Source organism: Macaca nemestrina, chromosome 2 (assembly GCF_043159975.1).
Source record: "Macaca nemestrina isolate mMacNem1 chromosome 2, mMacNem.hap1, whole genome shotgun sequence".
Classification (NCBI taxonomy): domain Eukaryota; kingdom Metazoa; phylum Chordata; class Mammalia; order Primates; family Cercopithecidae; genus Macaca; species Macaca nemestrina.
Window position 1 is genome coordinate 120,002,622 of NC_092126.1, and position 24,017 is coordinate 120,026,638.

Genomic DNA, 24,017 nt, shown 5'->3' on the forward strand with positions numbered 1-24,017 from the left:
TACCCACTTAAAACCCTTTGAAAGCTTCCCATTGCTCTGTGGACAAGACCAAAACGCTTCCCACGGCCTGAGGCCCTACAGGATCTGAGCACTGCCAACAGCCCCCGCCTCCTCTCTTGCCACTCTCTCCTTCACAGACTCTGACAGGGTCTTCTTCCTGCTGCTCCAGTGCATCAAGTCCCTTCCTGTCTCAGAGCCTTTACTCCTGCTGTTCTCTTTGCAGGGCTAATTCCTATTATTTCCTATTCCATCACTTAGATGATAGTTTCAATAGCACACCCTCTACAAGGTCTATCCCATTCAAATCAGGTGTCTCAGTTACATTCTTTCAAAGCATAATGCTTTTTTTTTTAAATCATGGTATGAAAGACATGCTATCTTTTTTCTAAGAGAACCTGACTGGCCAAGGGTCATCCCAATGGCCCTCTTGTTTAGGTTAAAGTAGAGTTGGACTAGGTAGCCTAAATCCTCTGGTGAAGGTATAAGGAAACCTTTCATAACCCAATTGAGGCTGCCCCTTCTCAGATCCCTGGTTTGGAAAATGTGAAATCTTGTAGGTGGCTTTATGCACAATGATCCAGGAAACTTCAGGGAGGGAAGTCACTGACACCCCAGTCCTAGGTGCCCAGGATTCAGAGTAAGTGAGATCTATGGGAAGAAATTAGCATAGTTCCACCAGACCTAGAGTTCCCAGAAATAAAATAATTACTTCAAGATAGAAGTCCAGGTTGGTGATTGGGACTCAGGACGAGTGACCCAGTAGCCATGGAGAAGTCCCTATGGACAAAGTGTGTGGGTAAGGCTAGAAGCTTCTGGAGACCCCGCCATACCATATGGAGCCTTACGTGGGGCACAAAACTGTGCACACGGCTGTAACTCATGAGGAAGGCTATGTGTCCTAGTTGGGCTTCCCCACAGGCAGATGCTGAGATAAGGATGTGGGTGTAGGCGGTTCATTTAGAAGGTATTCCCAGAAAGTACTGAGAGGACAATTTGGAACTAAAACAAGGAAGTGAAGGAAGTCAATAGAGGGCACATTTTCTTTTCTTTTCTTTCTTTTGAGACGGGGTCTCCCTCTGACGCCCAGACTGGAGGGCACTGGCAGGATCTCGGCTCACTGCAACCTCCGACTCCCAGGTTCAAGCCATTCTCCTGCCTTGGCCTCCCGAGTAGCTGGGATTACAGGCGCCCGCCACCACACCGGCTAATTTTTGTATTTTGGGGTAGAGACAGAGTTTCATCATGTTGGCCAGGCTGGTCTCGAACTCCTGACCTCAAGTGATCCTCCGGCCTCAGCCTCCCAAAGTGCTGGGATTACAGGCGTAAGCCACCACATCCGGCCGAGGGTGCATTTTCAAGAAAGTTTCTGCTGCAAGCAACTGGAAGGAGCTTCGAGAGACAGTGGAGAACCGGCCTCATACGTGCGCCTCCGGAAGGGCAAGAAACTCCATCATGGGCTGAGGGATGCTCACCTGGCTCTCCCAAGTGAAGCCGAAGAGAAAGCCCTCATGTTCCCATACAGGCCATGAGCGCTGAGGAGATGCAGGTGGGGCACCAATAGCATCCGCTACACCCCACATGGCACACTGTGTCTGAGCTTGGCCACAGGGGATGGGTTGGCCTTCCCTTGCAGGACCACAGAGTGGGGACCACAGAGGGCACGCACAGCATCTTTCAGTCCGAGGGAGATCAGCCTCAACAGCGACACCTTGTGGCATCAAGATGTAATCATGTGATGGACTAGTCGGACAGATCCATCTCCAGATGTGGATATGGGATTTATATCTATATCCCGCTCGCTTTGGGGCTGTGGAAGCCCGAAGCAGTAGGGAGGAGAGGAAAGAGAGGGAGACGGGGAGAATTGGGGAAGGTTGGGAAGGAGCTCTAGTGGAGAGATTCGGAACTTCCAGCTAAACTGGCAGATGGGTTCCATCATTCTGGATTTAATTTGGACAAATGAAACTGGGAGCAAGGGTTGTTTATTTTTAATATATTGTAATATATTAATCTTAGTATATATGTTACAATATTTATAAAATATAAACATTATATGTATTATTTACATTAAATATCTAATTTTAATATATTCTCATTTATTTTTATAAACTTTTGATTAAAGCATAACATATATATGATGAAGGTAGATGTTAATTGCACGGGTTAATTGATATTTTTTTTGAGACAGAGTCTCGCTCTGCCACCCAGGCTGGAGTGCAGTGGTGTGATCTCGGCTCACTGCATCCTCTGCCTGCTGAGTTCAAGCGATTCTCCTGCCTCAGCCTCTCGAGTAGCTGCGATTACAGGTGCCTGCCACCATGCCTGGTGAATTTTTGTATTTTTAGTAGAGATGGGGCTGTGCCATTTTGTTCAGTCTGGTTTTGAACTCCTGACCTCAATTGATCCACCCACCTTGGCCTCCCAAAATGCTAGGATTATAGGCATAAGCCACTGCGCCCAGCCTGCACAGGTTAATTTTTATATAGTGAGCACACCTGTGTTACCACTGTCTAGGCCAAGACTAGAACATTATCAGCATCCCCAAAGCCTCTCTCATGTCCAATAATCCGCATATGACCCAAAAGCACTTCCACACCTTATAATTTCGTATTAATATGTGCAATTCCTTTTTGAGGTCTCTCTTCCCTCCTATTATAAACCCTTACACTGCCACCTAGGTTTTTACATTGTTGCTAACACTCTCAGAGCCCAGAACAAGAGTACAAACGGATGCCCAAGTTCCACGTGCCTATACATTTAAAGTTATATACTGAGCTAACAAACTGGTAAATAAAATACATTCTACCCTCCTACCTTGATGAATACAGAGATGGGGAAGGTGAGATTTGAATTTTGAATGTAGAATACTAAGACTCCTCAGAATTCCACCAAAACATTTTGGCAGAAGGAAGGCCTGCCCCCCTACACCTCCACCAACACCCTTTTTCCCCACTTCTGGCCCAACCATACCCCATGGGCCTCATACACATGAACTCTGCAGCATGCAAGCTAGGCTTGCTCCAGCTATACCAGGGGTCCACAGACTTTCTCTGTAAAAGGCCAAACAGAACACATTTTGGGTTTTGTGGGCCATTTGGTCTCTGTCATAACTACTCAACTCTTGCCATTTCAGCCTGAAAGCAGCCATAGACAATTTGAAACCCAATAGGCATGGCTGTGTTCCAGTAAAATTTTATTTATAAAAACAAGTGGTAGTTGGCCAGGCGCAGTGGCTCACGCCTGTAATTCCAGCAATTTGGGAGGCTGAGGCAGGTGGATCACGAAGTCAGGAGATGGAGACCTTCCTGGTTAACACGGTGAAACCCCGTCTCTACAAAAAAATACGAAAAATTAGCCGGGCGTGGTGGCAGGCACCTGTAGTCCCAGCTACTCGGGAGGCTGAGGCAGGAGAATGGCATGAACCCGGGAGGCAGAGCTTGCAGTGACCCGAGATTGTGCCACTGCACTCCAGCCTGGGTGACAGAGCGGGACTCCATCTCAAAAAAAAAAAATAGTGGTAGTTGGATTTGGCCCACGGGTAGTAGTTTGCTGACACCTGATCTGTAACATCACACATATGTGCCCCTCCATAACCCTAAACCTAGGGATGTACACAGTGGTAGCATGGCTTGCCCCCAAGAAGATAGACTGGGCAAAAAAATCCCAAGCAGATTCTGGAAGACAACTCAGGGTCATTTAGGCAGGGAGGTCACAGGCCTGTGGGTACTCAGAGTGGACTCTAGAATACCAGGCACAGGCTCCAAGTGGATACATGCATTGGCGCCTTGGCCTCTTCCCCCAGTGGAGGGTGCAGTCAGAGGAGAACCAGAGTAGGCCCTCTCACCCAAGAGTAAGGGAACATGGGAGCTATGCAAAATAACTTTGAAATAATTGAAAGGATGATGCTGGTACTTTAATATCATGACATTTTCATCATATCACTAAAATCACTTCCATGGCAGTTACAGGACAATTTTGTAATTGTAGCCAGAGAGGAAAGAGAAAGTGTCTTAAAAAGGAAAAGGGGAGCATCAAAATCAGATTTGGTTGGAGTCATACTTCTGTCTTCTAGATGTGCAACCTTGAGAAAAGTATTTTACTTCTCTCACCCTCACTTTTCTCATCTATAAAATGGGGATATCAGACTTTTTGTATGGATTTGGGAAGATTAAATGAGATGATATAAGAAAGTACGTAGCACAATACCTAGCACACAGCTAATGATCCACAGAAGTTAACCTTGACAAGCCCAAGGCTACCAGAATAAAACACAGTGGCTTAAACCTCAAAGTTGCCATAGAATTCTCTCAGTTCACTAAACTTAGCCCTGTCAGACACTTTGGAGTCAAACTCAATCTGCTGTTCAAAAGTGTTCAAGACATCAACCCCAGTTCTTTAAAACTAGAGAGAAAAATGGACATTGCCTTCCCCCATGATCTGCAGGCTACAATATTATGCATCTGTAGTTATTGAAAGTCCCAGTAATAAACCATTTCATCTGTGAATACTATAATGATGTGAATCAGTAGGGGGAAAGTCCAGCTTAACACAGCAGAGATTTTCAAAATTGCTTTCTCAACATTCTCCAAAAAGCTCTATGAAACTCAAACATACCTATCCACACATCAGTACTCTCTCCTTTAGTTCTCCCAAACTCATTTTATAATTACTGTTTTCCATGTGTAGATTTAGCATGATTACATGTTCAGCTGCCTTGGCTCATATTTTATGGCAAGGTACTTGAGTGAAGAGGCTGATTGTCTTCCATACTACAAGGCAGGGGCTCTGCATGCCCAAATATTAGTTAACTGTTCTTCCCATTAATCATTTCCATTATTTAAATTTCAGACTCCATCAATTTATTTCAAAGTGTTAAATTAAGAATCTGAAACCCCTAAAAACTCTTGTTAAAGGAATAGACTATTATCTAGTACACAGCTAAATCCACAAGTTAAAAACATAGCAAAATAGCCAGGTATGGTAAGCTCATACCTATAATCTCAGCATTTTGGGAGACCAAGGTGGGAGGATCACTTGAGGCCAGGAGTTTGAGACCAGCCTGGGCAACATGGTGATGCCCCATCTCTACAAAAAAATTTAAAAATAAGGGCCGGGCGCGGTGGTTCACGCCTGTAATCCCAGCACTTTGGGAGGCTGAGGCGAGCCGATCACAAGGTCAGGAGATCGAGACCATCCTGGTTAACATGGTGAAACTCCATCTCTACTAAAAATACAAAAAAATTAACCGGGCGTGGTGGCGGGCGCCTGTAGTCCCAGCTACTCAGGAGGCTGAGGCAGTAGAATGGTGTGAACCTGGGAGGTGGAGCTTGCAGTGAGCCAAGATCATGCCACTGCACTCCAGCCTGGGCGACAGAGTGAGACTCCATCTCAAAAAAATAAAATAAAATAAAAAAATAATAAATTAGCCAGGTGCAGTGGTGTGCAGTTGTAGTCCTAGCTACTTGGGAGGCTGAGGCAGGAGAGTAACTTGAGTCCAGGAGTTCAAGGCAGCAGTGAGCTATGGTCACACCATTGCGCTCCAGCCTGGGTGACAGAGAGAGACCCTATCTCTAAAAAATAAATACATTTTAAAAATGGCAAAATCCCCAACAATAAACAGTAAAATTAAGAAATAATTTGAGATGTTAAATAAAATTAAAATCAGCGATGGTTAATAAAATATGCCGATTATAACAACATTTTTCATTGCCTCATAAAGTCTCATAAATGGAACAAATTAAGTAGTTGCACTGAAGGAATAAATAAGGTTTTCAGATTCGTTTTTTAAACATCTGTGCATTTCCTTTCATCTGCAAATGTAAAATGTCAATTGGCAAAGCTTTAGTTACAGTATACTTACAAAAAAGAATATTCAGGAATTATTGGGTCTTATACTAAAAAAATCTTCTATCTGTCAACTAACAGATGTTTCTAAGAAAATGATAGAAAGATAGAATAACAACTCTGCCCTCTTGGCCCTAAAAATCCAATCACACAAAATTTTGCTACATTTACAATGGTATAAGGATTATGTGTAAATAGCTTTTTACTAGAAAAGAATATAGGCATAATCACATACATGAGGAAAAATTTTAGCAAAGATTGTAAGCTATTAAAAAAAAAAAAGACCACAATCAACGAGGGATAAAGAATGGCTCCAATGTGCAAATTATGGAGACAAGCATTCATCTATGTATTCTGGAAAGAAGAGAAAGAATAAACGTTACATTCTAACTCTGAGGTCTCTCAAAAATATGACTGATACCCACGGAAGAGTCACATTGCAGGCTTTAACAAGGATCAAGTTCAGGGTGCTGAATGGTATGCAGAAACCCCTTTAACAATGGAAATTAGAGTAAATGAGAGTCAGTAAGTGCAGTAAGTAAATCATCAAGTAATTGAGTCAAATCTCTTGTCTATGAATGAATAATGGTAGGCTTATCTAACATAAAAATAAATAAAAAGGGAAATTACAGGACATAACTCAGATCTATTCAACAAATACTTCTAGAGAACAAATCTGTAATGTGGTTTCTGACATGCTAGAGGTCCAAAGCCTTCCATTTAAAAGGGGGTCACAGCCTCTTTACTCAGGTTCACATTAACAACTCCAATGTTGTGCAAGGCTGCCAGTTGCTGTGAACATGGGAAACAGATGAAGGCCTTTCTGGGAGTGATAGAGTGTGGTCTCAGATGGAGAGAGTCCTATGGAAGAAAGAGTGTAGTAACAGAGAAGGAAAATCCAGTTTTTTAACCTGGACAAGAACTAAGGAGGGGAGTCAGATCCATAGTTATGCATATTAAAGAATCTGCAAATCTCATGAGAATTTAACAGAATTAAATCCAATGAGAATTTAATATGTTTTTATTTCAGAAATCTGAAAACAAATAATGTAAGGATATTCTTGATCAGCACAGCGCCATGCCCACTGACTTTGAATATCAAGCTGTACCCTAAGGAATCACTGAGTCAATGTGAAAGGAAATAAGATGGTCTTGGGGATCTAAAGGACGTGTTCTCACTGGGTGAAGGTTAAGGATTGTCAAATTCCTCAGAATGAATGAAACTTTGTGAATATGGTGGGGAAATTGAATCATCATCCAGCGCACAGCAGGGTAGACCAGAAGATGCCAAAGAACCCGTCCAGAACAGTCAGCATCACATTCTAGTTACAAGCAGCAATTTAGTTAATGCAGTTAAATTAATGTTGTAAATTTGAATTAGTACTGTAATATGACATATACTCTATTTCTAAATTGATTTAAGTTTTAAAAAGGTGTAAGAGCTTAAAAATAAAACTCACCAGCTTTATGTTTACACAATTTAAAGTATCATTACAATAAAAATAATTTAACCCAACCCTGGGGTTCTACAAGAAATTATTTTCATTAAAAAAGATACCATCTAAGTCTGAGAAACGTTGGTTAAGTGATTAAGCATACACTGGATTTGAGTCCTGAATCTCATATTTATTATCTGTTTAACTTTGAGCAAGTTAGCAAACCTCTCTGAGCCTCAGTAAGTATCTGAGTAACAATGGCTACTTCACAAAAATAAGGTGAGTAATGATTAAATCAGAGAAGGCAGAAGTACTTAGCACAGTGCCTGAGTCTCAGTAAATACTCAGTACAATCCTCCTCATCATCAATACTGACCACAGGCTCATTGTGTTGTTTTCTTAAATTAGACCCTGTCTTTCTCTTGAGTAAAATAGAAATAACAGCTTTACACATCTTGCAATGGGTCTAAAAAAAGTAATTGATTAAAAAGGTTGCAAAAAAAAAACTTTGCACATGAAAGTAAAACTTTAGCCAATGCAGTTAATTGCATAATTTATTCAACATATTCACCATCCCCCTTTAGCCAGCCCATCCCTACAGTCTCCTTCCTGTGGGAAGATCATCTTTCCTGCTCCATTGACACCTGGCTTAGCCGTATGACTTGTTTTGGCCAATGAAATGTGAGCAGAAGTAACAAATGCCATAACCAAACAGTAGCTATCAGAGCCCTCTTGTGGATAAACCATTGTTTTTTCTTGTCTACCAGGAGAATAGGCTGTCCAAGAAAGGCACCTTCAGCCTGTGTCCCAGAATAAAGATAACATGGAGCAGAATCACAGACAACCCCTGAGAGAAAGAAGCCACTGAGATTTGGAGGTCCTTTGTTAGCCCAGCACAACCTTGCAATATCTGACTAATACACCCAACTACCACAAATACAGTGCTAAAACAAAATAGGCAACTTTCAGGTTAAAATATAGGACAGCGTTTTCTCATTGATTTATCTCTCATTTCTTTCTTCCTCTACAGATTACCAAACTAGGAAATATCATCCATTCAGGGACAGAATATCTTCTGTTAGGTCTCCAGATAAATGCAAATCATTTGTAAATAATTTATTTTCAGACACAGATGCATACAACCAACTATTTTAACTGCCTCCAAATGTATTCTTTTTATTATTCCTGACCACTGATTTCTTTACTGACAAATAGCTGCTCCTGGTGCTTGGACATCGAGATGAAGGCAATCACTGGAAAAGCCGAAAGGAGGATAAATCCTGCTAGGAGGTGACATAGTTGTACAAACCATCCAAATAGTGAATGCCAGCAAGGATCAATGGGCGTGGGCTGGACCTCATATGATCAGTACATGTGTGAGTGCCTGTCCTGGAGCACAGCCCTAGGAAGAGTCCAGCTGTGCCTGACCCAAGCATGCCTCCCCACCAAAAGAAAGGCAACACATGCACCCACCTCCTGCTATCTGTGATTCCATCTTATAAGGGCTGTGTGACTTACAGATTGCACCAAGTGATGCCCCTGTCTTCACTTGAACCTTTTGCAAAACAGATGATTCAACCCTGTACCTTCCTTGAAGGCAAGAACTATGTCTTCTTCATCTTCATATCTCAGCACTATTTTACACTTGCAATTAAAAGGCAACTCAGTGTAGAGCAGTTTAAAGCATGGGCTCTGAAGAGTCCAAATTCCAGTTTCTCCACTTACTTAGGTTAAGATCTTGCAAGCAGATGCTCTAAGTGCCTACCAATGTCCCTCTGGCCTGAACATTTTAGAGTGCCCCAAAGGCACTGCCAATATCAGAATCTCTGCCTGAGAGCATCTTTTAAACCTGGATAAGCTAGTCTTCCCTTGCAGGGTGTAGAAGTCCCAGAGTTAACCACCCTTAAAAAAATCTGACAGATATTTATATACCAGTGTTCACAACAGCATTATTCATGATAGCTAAAAGGTGAAAACAACCGAAATGTCCACTGACGTTGAATGCATAAAGAAAATGAAGCATATACATAAAATGGAATATTATTCATCCTTAAAAAAGAAATGAGGAGGCCAAGGTGGGTGGATCATCTGAGGGCAGGAGTTCAAGACCAGCATGGCTAACATGGCAAAACCTCAACTTTACTAAAAAAATACAAAAATTAGCCAGGCATGTTGGCGTGCACCTGTAGTCCTAGCTACTTGGGAGACTGAGGCATGCAGATCACTTGAACCCAGGAGGCAGAGGTTGCAGTGAGCCAAGATTGTGCCACTGCACTCCCACTTGGGCAACAGAGCGAGACTCTGTCTCAAAAAAAAAAAAAAAAAAAGGAAATGAAATTCTGATACATGCTATAACATGAATTTGGAAAACATTATGCTAAGTGAAATAAACCAGCCACAAAAGCACAAATATTGGCTGATATCATTTATATGAGGTACCTAGAATAGTCAAATTCATAGAGACAGAAAGTATAATGGTGGTTTCCAGGGGCTGGGGGAATGTGGAGTTATTGTTTAATTAGTACAAAGTTTCAGTATGGGATGATGAGAAAGCTCTGGAGATTGATGGTGGTGATGGCTGCACAACATCGCAAATATACTTAGTACCACCAAACTGTGCACTTTAAAATGGTTACAATAGTAAATTTTTAATGTTATGTATATTTTACCACAATAAAATAATAAAAATAAATAAATTTTAAAAAAAGGAAAGAAGAGCCGGGCGCGGTGGCTCAAGCCTGTAATCCCAGCACTTTGGGAGGCCGAGACGGCCAGATCACGAGGTCAGGAGATTGAGACCATACTGGCTAACACAGTGAAACCCCGTCTCTACTAAAAAAAAAATACAAAAAACTAGCCGGGCGAGGTGGCGAGTGCCTGTAGTCCCAGCTACTCGGGAGGCTGAGGCAGGAGAATGGCGTAAACCCGGGAGGCGGAGCTTGCAGTGAGCTGAGATCCGGCCACTGCACTCCAGACAGAACGAGACTCCGTATAAAAAAAAAAAAAAAAAAAAAGGAAAGAATAAAAAACAACTGACATGAGCTAGTGGTGAGACATCCCTACTCTCTTAGACTTTGTGTAAAAATACCCTAAGGCAGGTGTTGTGCACTATCTCTACCATTTCCTTATGGGATTAAATACCAGCTGCCATTGCACAACTCGCTTAACAATGCCCCATCTATTGGCTGCCTTCACTTCCCTGTCTCGCACCCTCATTCACTCACTAGTGACCCCTGTATGTCCCAAGTAATTACTTGTCTCAGGGTCTGCTTCTGTGGGAAACTCAACTAAGACACGGAGGCAAGTTTCTTAATTTCTCTAAATATTACTTTCCTCATCAATAAAAATAATACTTAGATCATGAAGTTATTGTGAAGATTAAACGAGATAATTCTTAAAAGTGCTTAGCACAGTGCCTGACTCACAGTAGATACTTAATATGAGCTTCTTGAATTTCTGGTCTAACAATTATCCACCTTTTTTATAGAAGATAAACTACGTCTCTCAGTTTCAGGAAGAGATTAAAAAATCTAAGAGCCAATTCTTTCCATCTTCTGTGTGAATAACATCTCTCGTGACTTAGCACTCATCATTTAACCAACTACAAGAGGTATTAGAAAGAACTGGAATTCTGTATCCAACTCCATCTTTTGCCTAGAGGTGGGCTGAGCCCACAAAAGAAGTTAAATAAGCTCCCCAGATAGCAAGCAGACCCACCCAGGACAGACAGATAACCACCATTCCCTCCTGACCTCAGGAATTAGAGGGCTGTGGGGTCAATTATACACAAACTTTAATCTGGTAAATTTTATTCGTATCCCTTTCTCTCTTTGGCTACAAATGTACCCTCCTAAGGTTTATGGCAAAGACTAGGATTCATTTAGTCTTTTTCTAGTTCCACAGTACATCATTTTAACAAATGAAACCATGCGATCATGAAATTCTCATTGAGGTAAATCCTTTGCCAAATGTCATTTTATTTTGCTTTGATTTCTTGTTACTTGCTTGCCAAAATACACAGAGATTTTATCATAATAATCACCTATTCTGACTAGCAAACCAAAGGATTAGGTTACATACTCTGGTGGACTCATAAATAAGACTGATGAGAAATCCAATTTCTGTCCCTTGCTTTTGTAGAAAATGCCTTTCTGAATATGTACTTTTTAAAAAGCTGAACAAACAAAACTTACCTTGAATTACATGTTAAAAAGGGAAACTGTTCCCAAAAACAAATAAATGATAAAATCCCAAATTCCATCTTGCTCTTTAATATAATCCCTAAAGCTTTTTTCCAACATTTCATACATACATAGCCTTTAACTTCACTCACAACTATAAATAGTTGGCCAACTTAAGTTCAAAGCATCTGACTAAAGCTAACCACTAGCCATATTGGGCATGCCTAATGGTTTCACTGTTTGGCTCAATTACATCATGAGCTAAATACTTATCCCTATATTATTGCCTACATTTTTCCATTTTCCACTTATAAATTAATGACAAAATTCAAGAAATATTCAGGTGATTGCACAAATTCTGTTGTGCAAATATGGTGATGCTGATGAACTAAAACTACTTGTTGGCAAGTAAGGTCATGATACAGTAGCTCAGAATGGTGGTTCATAAGCTACAGCACAGAAGATTAATGTATGAAAGGCAATTTAACAGTGTTACTGTATAATGTGCAAGAGTGTAAATCATACCAAAGTAAAGTCAGAGGCAGCCACTATACACGGGGCATTGAATAGTGTTCTGGCCCATAACTCCCAACCTTGTACATTTCAAGGAATAATGAAACTATTTCCATTCATGAACTTTCTCAGACCACTTTCAGAAGCTGTACACTATGAATTACTCCAAGTATTCCCCTCGATTAATCTAACGCAGTCAGTTTCATTCTGCCCATTAACTACAAAGATTTTAAAACACAACGTATACTCTCTGTGCTCTGCTTAAAATTTGCTGAAATGAACTTTGTCCTTCGTGATATTTGAAAAGAGTCTCAAAACCAACAAGTGGTGTGGAGTCCCACTGCAAATTTTTACCAGAAGATATTTTTCCTCACTGGGAAAATGATCTTTCAAAATTATTAAGGCTGCATAAATTGTGTTTGGTCAATGAATCAGAATGGACATTGCTAGGAGTCCCAAAGCCATAATAATCAATCTTTCTATTGTTCTCCAGGTCATCTTGCCACCCTCTCTTCCCAATAGCAAGCCCCATACTCCCACAAGCATCAAAAGTAGGTAATTATTGCCATGACAGTGAAATAAAAGGAGAATAAAGAGCAGTCAGAGTCTTTGATCATATCCGTCCCCTACTTGAAATCTCTTGAAGGTTTAAGCTTGAGTCCCAACTCTTCAATGGCTCACAGGGTCTCATGCCCTGTCACGCTCTCTGGCTCCTTTTACCATCCATCATCCTGAGCCAAGCTAAACTCCAGCTCTGCAGTTCTATCTACCTTTACCTCTATGAACCCTGAATCTCACATTCTCTTGCTTACCTTTGGACCTAGTGCATGCTATTCCCCCTGTTATTTGTACCTTCAAATCCTCCCTCCTCTGGCTAATTCCATTTACCCTTCAGTGACACTTTAGGTGCTACTTTCTTCAGGAAGCCTTCCTTCATTCTTCATCCATGACTCTCCTAAGTCTTCCGTGACAGCCTGGATGTTCCCCCAGAGAGCATCCATTATTGCCTGCTTACTTTTTGGTGCTCCTCTAGATACTACAATCCCTGAGCTTCCCCACAAAATTACCTGCTCTCTTAACGGTCCCCCCAACACATACACACCCCATTCCCAGAAGAAGACTGGCACAAAGCAAGCATACACTCATATGATGAATACATAACAGAATGGCTTAATTCTTTGTTACTAATGTCTATTATGAAAGAACACCAGCCATTCCTGTTTTCCAGGTTAAAATAACTAATAAAATGATAATTACTTAGTTGAACCTCTGCATGAAGAAACTTGTAAAAATATATATATAATAGGTCTAGAAGAGTGCCTTTGAAGCAAATTGGACTAGATGATAGAGAAACAGAGATCCCAAATAAGGAGAAAGCTAGTGGCAAAGCCAGAAAGGGAACTTAGGGCTTGTGACCCCAGGTCAGTGCTATGTCTCTGTATCCAAAAGAATCTGCTCTGAAGTTATTCTAAGCAACTATTCATGTTGTGAATTCAAGGTGGCCCATGAATGCATTCAAAGCCCATGTATAAAAAGAGAGTTATTTCTCAGCTTTCACAAAAAAGGTGAAGAATTCCCCTTGCGTGCCTCCACTAACTGCTCCACACTCACAAGCCTGATGAACAGCAGCCACCAAGACCCAGGTGCTTTTGTATCCACTCAGCATCAAACAGGACCTATTTTCAACGAGCCCATACAAATGCCACGCTGTTATCCCACTCGCTACCCAACCTCCTGCTTCCTGTCAGGGAGAGGCTTCAGGAACAATACGAATAAAGGGTCAAAATGCAAAACAAAGAAGGGGGAGGAAGGAACGTTACAGCCTTAGAAGGGAAGGAAAAACACACATCACCAGAAGGAAAGAAAAGACATCAAAAATCCTCTCCTAAGACGTGAATGTAGAAAAAAGAGTCAACAATCCTGCTCCTCTCGGAACCTGCCCCTTGAATCACGGCCGCTCCTTGACGTGATGACAGCTGAAGCCAGCTGGCAAAACGGAGCATGGCTAATCTGCCTCAAGCCAGGCACAAGAAAGACATCTTGGTAGGAATTTGATGTCCACCAGTATCACTGAGAAAATAACCAGTGATCATGGGACCACCCTAAACTCACATCTTGCAGAGTTGCTCAACTCTCACTGCCAGAGCAGCTCCCAGACCCCAAACCCACCTTCAATCACCTCAGTCCCATAGAGGATGAACTCCCAGCCTGACCACACCCATCTTATTATAGAGAAATTTGCCACATAAGAACTGGTAACCACAGTGCACAACTAGGTTCAATTTCTTGTATGAAACCCCACTCTTTCTTACTGTAATTAGTCATACCATTTAGCAGAAATATTTCATGGTTTGCATAAGGATCTGCGCTTATTCTTAAAGAACAGTCACATTGCTCAATTCCCATTCAAGCTCTAGTCTTCTGACCTACTAAGAAGTTGCCTTGAATTAATAGTTTGCTCCTAATGCATTTAGGGTAAATGCACTTTGCTGCCTGCAACTCATTCATGCCCTGAAATAACAGAATGACAACTACCTTTAGGGGTGGAAAGTATTAAGACAGGAAAAGAGAGCTAATGCTATCAGACCACACACACACATACATACACACACACACACACTCACACAGGATAATCAAGTAAGCAAAAAAGACTGAAAAATAAACCATAGCAAAACTAAGTTGCTGGTATAAGGTATCTATGAACATTGTGGCTGGCCTTTGGTTTTCAGGTGTATCTCAGAGATGCCCTTCCAACTTTTCATCCAGTGGGGCAATAATCTCACCATTGACTTCCAGGAAAAAATAATCACTTAGTTCCTTCCTGAAAGTTCTTCCTGTCTTTATTTATTTTCTTCTCTTCTTCCATGCACACACGCTGTCTCTCTCTTTTTAATTTTGTTGAGTGCCGATTAGGTGCCAGCAACTAGATATTTCTGGGATCTGACCAAGTGAACTCTGCTTGGCAGAGTCAACATGAGTTCAAGAACAGAGGAAGTGCAACTTCAAAGCAACAAATCTGGAAGATGTAAGTGGAGAAGGAATGCCCAAGAGGTTAACAGCAGAACTTGAGGCACGCCCTGGGAATTGGCCAGCCAATTGCTGAAGAAATTAGGCTGGAGTAGCAGATGAACTGGCCCAAGAGAGGTGTAACCAATTATATGAACAATTAAGTCAGTGAGATAGTGGCCTTGGACTTCCCCAGCTGAAAGAATGAGCAGAAAATCACAAAGAAGGCTCGGCCCTGGCCGTGAAAGTGAGACAGCTTAGAGTTCCTGGTGCTTTTGGCATTGACACTTGTAAGGCTTGGTGATTGTTTCTGATGCAGTTGTGGGGCCACTCACTGTTTCTACTTTCTCTAGTGATAATTTAGCAGCCTTGAGAGTAAGGCAGAGGTGGATTCAAATTCTGGCTCTGCCACAGCATTAACTCTGAGCAAGCTTTTCTATTCCTTCAATCATTGAACAAATACTTATAGAACATCTTGGCACCAGGGATACAGCAAAAGGCAAAGCTCCTGCCTTCATGGAACTTATCAAACTCTTTGAGTCTCAGTTTCCTCACCTATAAAATGGGATAATACGTTTACCGGTATAGGTAATATGAAATGAGCATATAAAGCACCTAGCACAGTGCCTACCACATAGTAAATGCTCAATAAGTGGTGCTCTTCATATAACAGAGCAAATGTATCCATCACTTCCAACTGGAGTATTAGCTCCAAGTAGTAAGGAACTATCTGTGGTTCATCTCTGTACCCCCAGTGCCTATCACAAAGTAGATACCCAATAAATACTTCATAAGTTAATCACTACTTAATTAATAACAGCCATTGTTATGGTAACTGATAGTCATTATTCCTTTCTAAGCCACATAGATTCTATACTTAAAAAAGCAACGTGGCAGCCAGGTGTGGTGGCTCACGCCTGTAATCCCAGCACTTTAGGGGGCCGAGGTGGGCGGATCATGAGGTCAGGAGATCAAGACCATCCTGGCTAACACGGTGAAACCCTGTCTCTACTAAAAATACAAAAAAAAAAAAAAAAACAAAAAAGCAACATGGCATAAAGGCTTTTTTTTTTTTTTTTTTAAGAACAGTAAGGTGCACTATACAATATGTCTTCAGGTACTTTTTAAACATGAAAACGAATGTTATTGAGCATAAAGATTTCAATTCAAAGAATCTATTTGAACAGGACAGTAGATGTAGGTGCCAGCCCACTGCTTTCCTAACTACAAAGTAAGGACAAGCTGGCCAGGCTTCAGGTTAATCCAGAAGGCACCCAAAAAGTAAGTTACATAAAGTTTAGCAGATACGCTCAAAGATGACGTATCAGTAAACATAAGCAGAAAAGTGCTGCAGAAACCAAAAATCACAAAATCTTCATCGTTTAAAACAACCAAAGTTTACTTCTTGGTCTATATGTCCAACTCCAGTTGACTGGAAGCTGTGTTCATTTAGTGACTGAAAGGCCCAGGCAGATGGAGGGCTCCATCTCAACACACATTTCCATAATCATTGCAGTAGAAGAGAGCACTGGGTGCTCTCACACTGGAAATCAAATGTTCTAGCATGGAAGTGATGCAAGCCACTTACAACATATGCCTGGAAGGAAAGAAAAAGTGGCTATGGGGAACATTAACAGTCTCTACCACAGATGATATCAAGACACAACCTGTGGAATAACAAAGGGATTTGTTAAAGATGATGCACAAATAAAACATCTGAACAGCTATAAGATTCACATAATCCTGGACCAGGAAGGGTGTGTAGGTATCATTTTAGAGCAGTGGCCTCAACGTAAAGATACCTCATGCAACATAAATCTGGACCCTAAATTTCCAGAACAGCTCTGCTTTCTATATATATACTGAGGGTCCAGATAAATTTTTATTTAGGAAACAAAAAGTTTTAACAGCTGAAAAACATTTGAAAACTATGAATGTAAACCAAATCCTTTATTTTACAGATTTAAAAAGTAAAGAGAAGAAAAAAAGGAGACACAGACAGTTAAAGTAACCCCAATCTACCGCGCAAGGAAGGTCTAGAATGTTTAGCAGAAATAAGTCCATGGACAAAATCTAATGTACCACTGCAGCACCTTCTGACCTTACCCTTCACCTCTGCTACCTTTAACTGGCACAGTGAGCCAGACCCAGACCAAAGTCATGTAATACAAGGTCATCAAGGGCTCAATAAATGGTATTGACAATGAGTAGAAGACCCCACCCCACAGCATTAAATAGTGATTCATATCCCATTAGCAATTCTCTATATTACTCATTCCCTACTTCTGGGCAAATGTGAAGCCATCGGTAGAAGTGAATACTAGTCTTCAGGAGACTTTCATTTTGTTCTCAGGTTAACAGGAACTATGATTTGGGTTCACTCAATTCCATTATCTTCTCATGTCCCCAGCTCTGTTTCATGCCCAGTTTTCCCTCCACCTCCACTCGCACTAAAGCATGTATGTCATGCACTCAAGCCTCAGTGGACTCCCAACCTCTGGTCTCTGTCTTTTTCAATGGCTTTATACTCACTAGCCCATGAAATCAAACTCAGATATTTCAATCAGGAATCCAGGTGCCTCCTCAGTCTTACTCCAGCCTAATTTTCCAATATTATCTCCACTACAGTACTTATCCTGCCCAGCCAGAGGCAAGATGATGATCCTGAAAGTCAAAATGACATTGTTTTGAACCCATAACGCTTCCACTTACTGGTTGGGCAAGTCCTTAACCCCTCTAAGTTTTAATGTTCTCACCTGCAAAATAGGTGATAGCATCTACTTTGAGGGTTTTCTTGAGAAGGTATGTATTAGTGAGGAGTATGTGGCCACAAGTAATAAGTAGTGGCTTACAAGTAAAGAACTTTTTTGTTTCATGCAATAAGAAGTACAGGGGAAGGCACTCTGGGCTGGTACTATGAATGAACAATGTCACTAAGACCAAGATCCTTCCAGACTCCAGCTTTGCCATTTGTAAGACATGATTTTGGCTAGGCACAGTGGCTCACACCTGTAATCCCAGCACTTTGGGAGGCCAAGGCAGGGAGATCACTTGAGCTCAGGAGTTCAAGACCAGCCTGAGCAACACGGGGAAACCTCATCTTTACAAAAGTATACAAAAATCAGCCAGGCATGGTAGTGCACACCCGTAGTTCCAGCTACTACGAAGACTGAGGTAGGAGAATCACTTGAGCCAGGGAAATCAAGGCTGCGTGAGCTGAGATCCGTGCCACTGCACTCCAGGCTCGGTGACAGAGTGAGGCCCTGTCTCAAAAGCAAACAAACAAAATAAAAACCATGACTTTATCTTCATTGTTGTAGTTGGCTGCTACCCCTCCAGGCATTGCACCGATGATCTCAGCAGCAAGAAGCTAAAAGCTGAAAAGTTCTTGGAGTATAACAACCAGGTGTGTCCCACTCACCACATTTTCAGGAAAGCCTCCACCCAACAACTTCCACTTATGTCATTATCAGACTCAACTCTCATGGCCACTGTAAGTCCAAGGGAGTCTTGGGAAGGTGAGGTGGGCTTATTTCTATCTTAGACAAAATTGGGTTTCTTCTAGTTAGAAAGGAGAAAATGAATGTTGGGTAGGCAACCAGCAATGCCTACCCAATATTAAATATCTTATGGAAAGTGCTAAGCACAGTGCCTAACACATAGTTAACTGCCCGATAGAAGTTAAGCTATAAATACTACTGTTATAATTATTATTGTTGTTGTTATTCACCTTTCTTACTCTCTGGCCAAGTGGAATAACTCAATATCTATGTGTGCCCCTACGTTTTTATAGCATCCCTTGCTCTATCTGCATCTCCAACTCTCCCTGCTTTAAGGTCCAGGAAAATGCCATTGCATCCAAGAAGTCCTTCCTTACACTTATTCCTAATGATAAGTTTCATGGTGGCAGGACCCACATCAGATAAAAACTGTGTTCACCAAAGTTTTTAGAGACTGAACATTGTCTCTTGGAACACAGTAGGTTCTAATAAATAATGCCTTAATAATTTAAGTAATTCATATGTATACACCAACCTGCTTTACAGCCAGCCCTCTAAAATCAAACACAGTATATTCCTGAAATGCAGAAGTTAAGCACCAGGTTTATATGTCACACAGCCAGCAATGGGAGTAAGGGGATGAAAATTGCATTCCCCAAGACAAAGAAAAAATTAGAAAAGCCTCTCACCATAATTTTTACATGCTGTTGGAATCTGGATCATAGTTCATCAGATATTCGCTCCCTTACTGTGAACAGAGTCTACTTTTACACACAAGTTTTGTCCAAAATAGTGCTTTGTCCAAAATAGGTTATCAGTGAAAGTGACATTTGCTCATGCAGTTTGCCTCTTGGCTCCAGTGATCTGCCAGGAGAAGAGTATGCCCCAAGTAGCTGCCATCCCTTCAGCCTGGGCCCCAGGACACATGTGGAGCAGACTGGAACCCAACCCACAGCCTCTGCACAGCCACCCTAAGGAGCCCAACCTATACCAGCCAAATCACGGTCAACCTGAAGACCCATGAGTGTGAAAATAAATACCTGTTGCTGTAATTCGGAGTTTTGTTACACTGCCAAAGCTGACTAATATATCTTATCATTTGATATATGTTAGCATGTCTTATATCTTCATTCGCTTTGTTCCTTTTCTTCACATAAAAAGAACAGGCTAAAGAATCTCCATGTTTTGTACATCCAGTGATTTCTACCTTTGGATCAACTATTTTAAATTTATGAGACCCACATTACCATGAATATTGGTGCTTTTCTGTGTTTTCCATTCATCCTATGTTTCTAAACTAAGAAAATCACAATAAAATATAAAGGAATAGTGTAAACATTGCTGAAACAGAAACTGTTGGCTGGCAAGTAGGTGCCCCATGGACCAGCCAAAATGTTAACTGGTTAGCAGATTTAAAAAAAAAAAAAAAAAAAAAAAAAAGGGCTAGAGGATGTCCTAGTAAAACAAGCAAATGCAGATTGTACAAAAGTCAACCTAACCAAAGTCAAAGACTCTTTAGGTAAATTTGTGGACTCCAACATCACTCACCTTATTTTTCAGGATACCTGTTTTGGCAAACCTTCACCACTGAGTTTCACCAACGGGAAGAGACTGATAAGGCTTACATCTTGTAGCTTTTCCAACATATTAAAAACAAGAGAGCTGGTCACACCTGTAATGCCAGCACTTTGGGAGGCCAAGGCAGGAGGATCACCTGAGGTCAGGAGTTCGAGACCAGCCTGGCCAACATGGTGAAACCCCATCTCTACTAAAAATACAAAAATTAGAGAGGCATGGTGGCAGGCACCTGTAATCCCAGCTACTTGGGAGGCTGAGGCAGGAGAATCACTTGAACCCAGGAGGCGGAGATTGCAGTGAGCCAAGATCGCGCCACTACACTTCAGCCTATGTGACAGGAGCAAGACTCCATTTCAAAAAACAATAAAAAATAAAATAAGAGGGTCATGCTATTACAAAAGAATAATTTTAAATATCATTATAGCTAATCACTAATAGAAAACGGTCTCTGTAAATAACAAAGAAAATAAAACCCTAATCCCTTGGTGGGGAGACAATTGAATGATGTTAGGAGCATTTATTCAACCAAGATCTATTTAAAACTCCAATTGGAAATTTAAGGTGTCAAGAAAAATGGAAGAGTGTGAATTTTGCTTTGTTTTACCTTCTTTTAAGTCATCATCATTAAGTTTGGAACTAAATTTCTATCGAGTCAAAATTTTTATTTTATCATATGTTATATTTTTTATATTTTATTATGTTTCTACTGGAAATATATAATAAACAAAGTTACTAAATTTGCCTATTGACCCATGCCACAGCCTTAAAATGGAAAGGCAAAACAGGCTGATAAAAGGACTGTCAGAATCACAGTGGACTCTTAAGAGGGTTAGCTCTACGTATGCTGGGAGAACCTACACTTCAGACTGGACACATGCAGACTACACAACCCAAATTTGAAGTCAAGGCCATGGCCAAGGTCATGGGCTCTGGGTAAGACAAACCTGGGCTCAGGTTCTTGCTTTCATACTAAACTGTGGCAAGATACTTAATTCCTTCTAGTTACTCATCTATAATTTGGGCATAAGAATAGTACCTACTTCACAGGGGCTCCACAAGGTTTAAAAAAGATAATGCATATAAAGTACTTAACAAAGTGCTTGCCTATGCAATAATAACGATGATGATAGTAATAGTAATAATACTGCTTTGACAACCCCGACTTCTACATGAAAACCATTCTAATCAGTATATTCTGGCTCACAGTCTGTTTATGAAATGCTTAATTCACAGCATTATGTTCACATCCAGGTACAGCTTCTATAAAGTGACAGCTCTTTGGATCAATCAGTAATTTTTTAAATGAATTCAGGGAGAAGGGTGTTGAAAAATCAGCCTTTCACTAGTAGTGAGTTGAGAAGGATCTGGTCCTTCACCCATGATTCACCCACCGGTGAAAGTCTTGCTGGTGAAAATCATGACACCATCACCTTCCACACCCCTCCCTGCCAAAACTGTAAAAGTATTTTATTAAAGCACAGAAGCAAAGAGACAAGATGGCTTACAGGAGAAAAAGGCAAACTCTACTACTCCCCAGAAAGAAAATGACTTGACCCCACCACCACCAAACTGACATTCTGCAAAAGAGAACAAGGCAGCCCTCACTTCCAGAAGTTAACTGTCAGAACTAAAAGAATCCCTTCTATTCATGTGACTCCCCATAAAGAACGTTTGCCGGCTTCAAAAATATCTTATAAATCCATCCAGTAGAGCCAAGACCCAAGTACTGTATACTGAGAAACAATGTGACTTTACAAGGACAAGAGTGACCATAGGAGACAAAGTGCCACACCCTTTTCCGGATAGCTCTACGGCACATGGTGTCTCTTATAAAGACTGCAATTCTGGAGAAATAGGTGGGCAATTCTAACACCCCCTCCCCCAATTCCTTCTTTACACAGATTCATTTTCATTTTTAAGCCAATGGCCTTGGCATCCGCAACTACAACAACTAATAATCAGTGGGGTGGTGGGTAAGGGATGGGGAGGACAAGGAAACACGGGTCAAATATACTTGCTTCTAAAAGTCCATTTTCAAAGAGTTTTCTTCCCGCTTGTCTGCCTCTCACAGCTGGATCCCCATACCAGGTGGAAACCAATGGTTAAGTAAAACCACTGATTTAAAGAGCCAACCAGGAAACTAACCATGACAAGTGGGAGCTGCCCTCCTCTCCCGAGCATTGATTGGTTCTTTGGGTTCCACTGGTCCCCATTCTACCCACGTAAGTGGCAGGTGTGGCTGTCAATCACAGAGGGAACTGACAATTCACCGCTCCGGGAGTAAATTGCCTTTCATCCAGCAAAGGCAGGTAGCCGCCTAAAATCTATCGACTCCTAAAAGAGCGGACCCTCCCTCTCCGGCAAGAACAGAGACCCTTAAGTACAAAATAAATAAGGCAGGGCCGAACGGAGAGTTTACGAGCGCTATTTTATTACCCCGAACCAAAGCAGCTCTTAATCTTCACTGTCCTAAGATGATCTTTCAAAGGCTCGTATGGTATTTTTTTAAATTAGGTACACCTTCGTAAGTATCCCTTTTTTGTATAATTAGGAGATGGGGAGGAGGAGAGAAGGAATGCCGTTCAGTTCAATTTCACATCGTATTCCTTTTCATACACCATCCCCTAGCCCTCCCCATAAATCGGCTTCATTTTCCCTGACACGGGTTTTTTTTTTTTAAAAACACACGCTCCCCTCGGAGCCCACCCAGGCAGCCAGCCACCCCACCCCCTGGGCTGGGGCTCCACCTTTCTCCACTTTGTTCTGCTTGGGGTTGCTCAAGACCCCCGCCCCAGCTAATACCCCACCCCTCGAGGCAAGAGGGGACGCCAGGCAGAAAAGGGGGATCTGAGAGAAGAAAGGCGATGGCAGTGAGGGTGGCTGCCGGAGAGGGACTGCGGGAGGTGGCCCGGGCCGCCGGGGCTAGCGAGCGGCGCCCGCGCGCCGGAGGAAACCGTGCACTTGTTCCAATCCGGGGGTTTAGACATCAAGGCAAATCCTCCCTTAGGCCGCCCCATCCCTTCCCCCGCCCGAGAAAGCCCCGGAGGAGGCGGATGGTTCACCCCTAGGCTCCCCACGATAACGCATTGCAGCTCCCCACAAGCGAGGGGGACCCGGCACGAGGGATGCCCGGGCACGGGTACCCCGAGGGAGCTGGGCACCAGGCGGCCCCGACCCCAGCGTCGGCGTCTCACCTTTCGGATGCTCGCCCCGGGGCCGTCCCACATGGATTTTTACAACCTCTCGTCGTCTTGGCCCCGGGCGGCCGGGAGGAGCAGGAGCCGGCGCCGGAGCCGGAGACCGAGCGAGCAGGAGCGGGAGGCGGAGGAATAGGAGGAGAAGCGGGGCGGGGAACCGGGAGGGAGGAAAGAAGGGAAGGAGGAGGACACCGCTCGGAGGGCCGGGGCCAGGCGCGGGGCCGGGCGGGGCCGGCGGCCGAGGGGGCGGCACCCGCCGCAGTCCCGAGACGCGCGCTCGCGCGGCGCTGCCAGGCGCTGCGCTCGGCGGGGCCCCCACCCGGCCGGCCCGCACGCTCGCCCGCTCGCGGAGGCCCTGACTCACATTCCCAGCATTCCCGAGGAGCCGCTAGCGGGGCCGGGGCTGGGGCCCGGGCGCCTCCGCTGGGGACAGCAGAAAGCGCACGGCATGGGCAGGGGTCTTCGCAGCGCCTCCTCCCGGCAGGCCGCGGCGCGAAGCACCTGGCCCCCATCTTCTGTCCCCGACGCCCCTTCCCGGGTACCCCCCTCCAAAAGCTGCCGGGCACTCCCGGAACTTGTCATGTGGCTTTGGTGACAGAGGCAGGGATGGCACTTAACTTTTAAGTTAAGCATTGGAGTAGGGGGTCGTGGTTACCATACCCTGGCACCGTCCATCAGCTTTAATGTTCCTTAGGAGGTTGAAAGGATTTCATAAGATCTTTACTTTCTTGCTCCCCCAAACACAAGACAGAATGAAAGATAAAG

The 24,017-nt window shown here is 42.7% G+C and overlaps 1 protein-coding gene across 17 annotated transcripts in view; it reads right to left on the reverse strand.

The window, feature by feature from the left end:
* LOC105482397 (ELKS/RAB6-interacting/CAST family member 2) overlaps positions 1-23,501 on the reverse strand; it is a 981,466-nt gene extending 957,965 nt beyond the window's left edge. For 9 of the 17 annotated variants that reach the window (XR_011620093.1, XR_011620095.1, XR_011620096.1 and 6 more), the window contains exon 1: positions 23,250-23,499. The gene's annotated coding sequence lies outside the window, so the exon portion shown is untranslated. Of the gene's footprint in view, positions 1-23,249 lie in introns of all 17 variants that reach the window. The other 8 variants (XM_071091918.1, XM_071091923.1, XM_071091913.1 and 5 more) reach the window with 4 other exon arrangements.
* Between the last annotated feature and the right edge of the window lie 516 nt (positions 23,502-24,017).